The sequence below is a fragment of the Cupressus sempervirens genome, chromosome 10, assembly GCF_028749045.1.
Source record: "Cupressus sempervirens isolate cs-2001-9-10 chromosome 10, ASM2874904v1, whole genome shotgun sequence".
Lineage (NCBI taxonomy): Eukaryota > Viridiplantae > Streptophyta > Pinopsida > Cupressales > Cupressaceae > Cupressus > Cupressus sempervirens.
The window spans coordinates 538,221,171-538,228,989 of NC_143127.1; the positions used below are offsets into that span (position 1 = coordinate 538,221,171).

Genomic DNA, 7,819 nt, shown 5'->3' on the forward strand with positions numbered 1-7,819 from the left:
CCAGGGCTAGCATGCATCATTAATCAAGTGGGTGGAGAAAACCTGAAATGAAACTGGGCTCAGAGAAAACCATGTGAAAATGCAGAGATAACCATGCGAAAATGCTCCAAAAATGTCAAATGAAATCGAGTGCAAAATACGTAAAAGGGTAAATGTTTTTTTAACTTTGCAGATGTATAAGCCTTGTGTTGGTCAAAATTTTGACCAAAACGGGTCTTATATGTAAGAAAATGAAATTTTTTCCTTTACATTTCAACCACACTAAATTTATTTAGTTGATGGTTGAAATTTTTGGTCGAAAAATGATGTTAAATGTAGTAGTGAAGGGCTGAAAAAACAACCAAAGCTGGAATTTTAAAATAACTATGAGGAGGTACAGATTCATGATTTTTAGCAAGTTTGGTGATGATAATAGTACATGCAAGCAAAAAGCATAGAATGAATTTTACAATTGCCCATAATAATTTAGGGCCTGTCCTGCGAGCCATAGTTTCTATCATCAAAGAAGTTGCTCCTAGCATTATTGAATTTAGCATTAGGTCAAATGATCCTAATCTGACACCTTCATCATATAAAATTGGAAGAGGTTCAGGACCAAAAGGCTTTCCATTATAAACTTCTTGACCCATCCAATCTGTGTTAAAGAGTAAGAAGGGGAACCACGCAAGCCATGTCAGTGTAGTTACAATAAGTAAATACAACATTGGAGAAGGGAGATCTCTGAAAGCACTAAATAGCTCCCATTTGAATGTCTCCTAGGTTGCTTCATTAGCCTTCTGCTCCTCATCATCTTCATCATTTTCATCAACTGGATTATGAATTTTACCTCCCATTTCCTTTGCCCTTGCTTTTGCTTCTGCTTAAGCCTTTGACCATCTTTTTTCAGGGGTGGTTGTTACACTGAGAACGGTAGCAGCCACTAAGATGATTATTGCTATAAAAAATGCAAACTTTACATTAGCACAGCTAACACCACAGGCCTCTGTTCTTGTGAACGAAAGAATTTTATACCATTTACTATAGAATTTTATACACATTCCCTACTACCATAAATAGTGAGAAAAAGGCATTGGCACTCCTAGTTCGTCTCTGGTTTTTTCCTACCAGAGGAAAAGCATTTACAAATACATATGGGTGGAGCTTCAAGAGGTGCTAGAATTCAATAAAATGTTTCATTCATCAAATTAAAGTCCTTCATTTAGCAAGAGAATACAATCTAGAGTTCATTTATGGCTGCCTAGTTTTAATTTCTTGTGGCTATTTGTGAAGAGCAAAATTTGCTCATGGAAACACTATATTGAGTCCTTGAATGATAGGGAGATTCAGAATTCTTCCCTCAAAATTTGCACTACTTAGCCCATGAAAATGAACAACTTTTTCCTTGGAGTGAAATTCCCTATGGACAATGTCCCTTCTCCAAGGAATGCAAAGAAATCAAACCTTTCTGGGATACAGTCAATGAAATATAAACCAAGTATGGATGTTCTTTTTGGCAAGTCTCTCCATTGAGAAAAGAAATTGCATTTGTAGTATAGGAGTCTTTAATGGGTACACACTAGAATATAAAAAATCCAAACCTATCTAGCACTGCCTTTGATGAAATATGCACTCCTAACAGGAAATGCTCGACATAAGATAATGGGATATAGCCTTTTATGAGCATAATTATTCAAATTACAACCATCAAGAGCTAAATTTTAAAACTCTATAACCATTAATGAATTTTAATGATAAACCATAGGAAATTATTGGCTTCAACCAAAGCCTCTTTAAATGTGGTATGGAAACAATTTCAAAGACCTATGATGAGCTATGGTAACGAAATATTTTGCTTGAAAAAATTTTTGAAAGCAAAAGCAATTGGTACATCCCTTTGTAAATGGTAAATAAAAAATATCCCATAGGTAAAACTTCTTCGAAGGGAATAAATATAGTTGATTGCAAATTAATATAGTAATAGTTTCATGAATCTAAACATTAGTCTATGTAGATTAAAAAATAATCACCTCACCATCCTATAATGGCTGATCTTAACAGAGACATTCTATAAACATAGACTTCCTTCAAGGTCTATTTTCTGCATGGCTAAGCTAAGGAGGTTTTCCCAGACAACCCTTCATGGAAAAGTCTTGAACATTGGGCATTGAAGATTGAAAACCTCGAGAGGTGGGAAATGTCAAAGTTTTGCATTAATCAAAAAGGTTTCTTTCTCTAAACATTTGAGTTGTTTTATACATGGTACTTTTTGTTGGAAATTTTCTATAAATGGTCATGTTCAAGGGGGATTGGAGCTAACACCAACATAGGACAAATGTCTGCAAGTTAACAATTACCTTGAACAATACTACAAGATGACATTGACAAAAAGAGAGGGGAAAAAGAAATGTAGCTCAAAAAGGTTGTAAGTAAGGCCTTAACCATCATCTTAAACATAAACTTTCTAGATACCATTGCGAAAAATAGCAAAACAATATAAGCATGACATACCTGATAAATCTGCAACGATTGCCCTGCAAGGCTCTTGAAGCATATTGTTGGCAAGATCAAGGAGCCAAAACCCTAAAACAAAAATAGTAATAGATCTTGGACTGTATGAGATTGAATCACCAAATGTACATCCCAAATCTGCTGAAAATCCAATGAGCATAACTGCCATTACCACAATGCATACTCCCATAACTATAAATGGCCTCCTTCTTCCCCGGGAGCACTCACATCTATCACTATAATACCTCACTTTTGGTTGCACAAACATGCCAGAAATAGGGCCACACAGCCATATATAACTAGCCCATGTATGAGAAATACCTAAAAGTTGCACATATGGCGTCAGTAAGGAGAGCTGCAAAGCCCATCCAAATTGCATCCCTGTTGCCACTGATGCAACCTTGCTAGAGTTCTCAAAGGAACTCCATTCTTCACTTTTCTTCCCAAACGAAAATTTCTATTCATGATTAAAACAATCCCACCAACTCCAAAAAATTGGTATTCGTATGACAAATAACAGCAATTTTTCAATGAAACTCACAATCAATTACTATAAAAGAGGTTTCAAATGACGGAGATGCCGATAACATTAACTATTGCATGAACCTAATGATTCCAGATTATATATATATATATATATATATATATATATATATATATATATATATATATATATATATATATATATATATATATATATATATATATATATATATATATATATATATATATATATATATATATATATATATATATATATATATATATATATATATATATATATATATATATATATGATGTCTTGTGATTCACTTGTGAGCAGGTCACTATAGTCTTTGTGATGTATATTGGAGCTACTTACTATGTATGTGATGTATGGAAACCTAATTAACTTGTGTACCTATGATGTGTATGAGCAAGTTTTTGTATATTAGACAGGTGCTCATTATAATCACGATGTGTGTGATTTGTGATATGATCCTTATGAATATGTGTAAGTTGCTGCAAATAATGATAGGTGATGGTAGAGATGGAAACATCACCTGAATACAATGAGTATCTTTATTTGTGATGGGACTAAGTTCACACTTAATTAATAATAATATTGGATGGTTGGTATTGTGTTGTTGTAGCATTCTTTTAGATTATTGGGTTTTTATTTCCCAATCCTAAATAATTTTCAAAAAAACACAAAAATTAAATCTGAGATGTGTGGCAAGATTATCCAACGCAATCTCAAGTCTAGCTTAAACACATTTGATTTTGACAATCTCTAGTATTCAATGAGGAATAGCAAGCTCGAAAGAAGATACATCATATTTGTATACACAGAAATTGATTCTTCGAGCCAATAACATAGCAGAAGCTAAGGTTGTGCTCTGATCTAGTTACCAAAGTCATCACAATTGTAAAATTGCATTTGGAAGGACATTTTCTTATCATGAAAAATTTTTTCCTAGGGGAGATTGTATTATTGGAGAATTAACAAAGTGATGGAGATCCTCTCAAGTCTACTTGCAACATTCTAAAGTTTCAAAATATTATGGTAAAAAAAGAGGGAAGCATGGATGCAACCCAACTTTCTAATGTGGCCATCGAGTCAAAGGATCACATGCATGCAATGACCTTCATGGACCTAAGGAAAATTAGTGCCAAGGATTGGTGAGAAAATAGGCAAGTACACAAGTCAAATACAAACTCAAAAATGCATCGCTCATAATCCTCTACAGAGTGGTAGATATCTTGTGTGGAAGAAATTATGATGTCAAAAGGGATACCACATTCAAAGGTGCTTTTGGATGCTTGGAAGTGGCTAGTGAATACCACCTTTCCACTGACAATGTTGGCAAATTTCTCTCTTTGGGCCACAAAAGCAATGATTGTATTTTTGGGAAAAGTTTCCTAGAATAGATTTTTAAAAATGAAACTCAAAACAAATGAAATCGTGCATAAAGTGTCCATTATGTTGGGGGATGACTATCTTATGGAAAAAGGTAGATACCGCTCAAATGTGGAAATTACATCATTGTTTATGGGGTAGTGCTTGGAATTAGATACAACTACAAACATGAGAAGGGTCATTGAACTTGGAAGCAATAGCTAGAAACTATTTACTATTCCCAAGCTATTGTCTATTTGCAATTCTATATTAAAACAACAAATAAAACTAAGGCCTCACAATGTTACAATGCACTACCTTGCTGTAAATTAACTTTCTAGAATGATGACATGGTGAGTAGACCCAAGTGGGGGTATATATTTTACAGATTAAAATGTCCATAACTATCCAAGCTACTATTACAAATTCAAGTAACAGTATGAAAGAAACATTTCTACAAATGTAGGAATGAAGTAAGAAAAAGGGCTAGACCTAAACCAATGCATTCTTCAAAATTCATCATGTCAATAGGAAAAAGATCATATAATGTATCCCACTGAATAGATAAGCATGCAAGCCTAAAACCCAAAGATCAAAAAGTTTTGGCTTAGCTTAAAAAGTTATAGCACAAGAACACAAAGTAAACAGGAATTTTACTGGAGGATTGGAAGTGATACAAGAGTTATGTGAAAATTTGACAAAAAATAGCTGAAGAGTTGGAAATCAAGAAATGACCTAGATCTGTGCTCAAAAGCATTCTTGATCCCACTGATCCAAGTAGTAAAATTATTAAGTTTGTACTGGTTAACAGTCACAAGGTTTCTAATGCAAAAGTAAAGATCTACAGTATGTTAGTGCCCAGAAGCAATAAATATGATAGCCCATAATAAGAATCTATTTGTTTCCATGTCTTACATATCAATAGTGACTCACTAACTTATCAGTAGAACATATCAAGGACTACTTAAGTCGATGGCACTAAGTTTGAAAATTTAAACAAAATACCCATAGCTATCCATATAAAAAACTTACAGAGGTTGTGTGGATATATCCATGGAGTTGTTGGTTTCTCAGGTTAACTATGTTGGATAGTAAAAATGTTTTCTAGAATTTTTTTCACAAGTTTGAATCTGTCAAAACTAGCAACCACTAATTTATTATGTCAAATCAACGTACCCAACATCTAGCAGATAAATGTGCAATATAATTTGTGTGCTATTCACATTAAATTGTACAAAAATGATCCCTTAATTGAGGACAAAGTATCGTTTAATGAGTACATCAGATATGTTGGTCTGATTTTTTGCGAATCAAATTTTCTTAGGATCATAAAAAAAATCAGATGAGAAGTTTCTGATAAGTCATAAGGCTTTAGGTTTTGGCATAGTATATTTTGATACCTTTGAAAAATCTGTGAAAAGCCTTAGGTTTGTCCTTTTAAGTTTTTCCTGGTGCAAAAATTTAAAATAAATAAATAAATAAACAAACAACAAGGAGCGAATATTCTTTTCCCGTCTGCTTGATTGCCATTGTTAAGTCTTTTGAAAAAGGGGTTTTAATCTTGCCGTCTGATCTAATTTGAATCTATGGTTGTCGCATGTTCACTATGGCAAGATGCTCATATGTTATGCATAGTGAGGTAGCGACCATCAGAGAATTATGTGTGATACTGAAAAGTGGAGTCCAGTGCCACAAAGTGTGTTGGCAAGAAGATCTATTGACCATGTACTATGTCCCAGACTAGTGATTTTCAAGAAGAAAGGTACGTGGAAATATTTGCAAGTGGTGTCATCAGAGTTTAATTTTATTTGACAATTCGCCAAGTCGCTAACTAAAAACACTTGCGACTTGTCGGTGGCGATATAGTGAATGCCCAAATTTTCCAAAGACAGCATCTTTCTGAGATCAGAAGTAATTTTGAGGATCTCGAGGAAGATATGTTACACGTTTCACTTTTTCCCTCTGCAGGTTATTGTCTTTTGTAGTTTCTTTTTTTGGGCATTGTTTTTAAAGTATCGAAACTCGCCATATCGCTAGCCAGATTTGTGGTTTTTATGCTGGTAGTGATGTAGCAATTGCTTAGAAAATGGTAATGTAATTGAAAAATCCTCAAAGGTTGGTCCCGAATGAGTGATGTGATAAGGCTGAGATGTGCAGATCAAATTACATGGTGGCATCCTGTTGAAATATCTTTGAGCCAAAAAACTTTGATTCATCGGAGCTCGCCATGTCGCTAGCCAAATTATTGGTTTTTTTTTTGGTAGCGACATAGCGACCCACCTGAAAGTCATAAACACAGCAAGACCCAAGAGATGTGATGTCATCAAGAGATTTTAAAATATATATATGTGCCAGCGTGTTGAGCCAGCTCAATGATAGTGGTATCATGGACCCACTTCCTGTGTATAAAGTAGAAAGATTTATGATCATGAGATCGAGTCAGGATCAAAGGCCATCATTAGCTCGCTATGAAGAAGTGCTTGGAAGTTATGTATAGTGAGTTGGCGAGTGGTGGCCCACCACTATTGCAGTAAATTGTTGATCGAAAGATCAAATCTAGATCGACGATGCTCGTTAACTCACTATGAGGAGATGTGCAATAAATAAGTATAGCAAGGTAACGAGAAAAGGACCCACCATTGTGTTCTAAAAGGTTGTTTGAATTATCCACCACATGATTAAAGTAAGATCAGTGGTTATCACTAGCTTGCTATGGAATGGTGCTCAAGAGTTATGTATAACGAGTTAGTGAGTTGATGACACATGTTCGTGGTCATCCATGGGCCTAGTTTGAAGTGCTAGCCTTGAAGGAAAGCTATAGATGGAGGTATTTCATTGGTTTGACTACCAATGTGTTAAGAAGAAAGCTGAGTCAGCCTAGTTGTCATTCCCAGGTCATAAGATTTTTCATGGATCAATGGCACAAGTTTAAAAAAGAAAATGCAATGCCAGTCTATTTTTTTGTCCTGCGCATTTATGATAAATGAAAGCTTCGTGTGTGGAAAAAATAAAGTATAATACAAGAGATTTTCATTAATTCTAGTCCCACACGAACAAAGATTGTAGATTTTTTGAGCACAAGAGCCTATTGATTTCATCATGTTAAGCTTGGTAAGAACATGAAAACTATTCCTCAATTGTTCGATATTAATTACAGAGGTTCAGAGAAGAACAAGTTTAGCAAGTCAAGTAAGTACTCATACTATAACCTCTTTGGCATTCCAGTTCTCTCAATACTGTCAAAATGCCTCCTAAGAAGCCATTTTCTAGGCAAATTTATATGGATAGGAATGTCCATGATGATTTATTAGAAATACTCCCAGAGTCTACTATAGAGCCTACACAAGTTAAAAAATTGATTTCCTTAAACCCTAGGCTTAAAATTGTGGATGGCCTATATGACAAGGGGAATTGGGTAAGGGATGCAACTACTACTCAAACTAGTCTTATCCT

At 34.5% G+C, this 7,819-nt stretch overlaps 1 pseudogene; it reads right to left on the reverse strand.

Moving 5' to 3' along the window:
* Positions 1-308: 308 nt before the first annotated feature.
* LOC149535024 (sucrose transport protein pseudogene) lies at positions 309-2,952 on the reverse strand (annotated as a pseudogene).
* Positions 2,953-7,819: the final 4,867 nt, after the last annotated feature.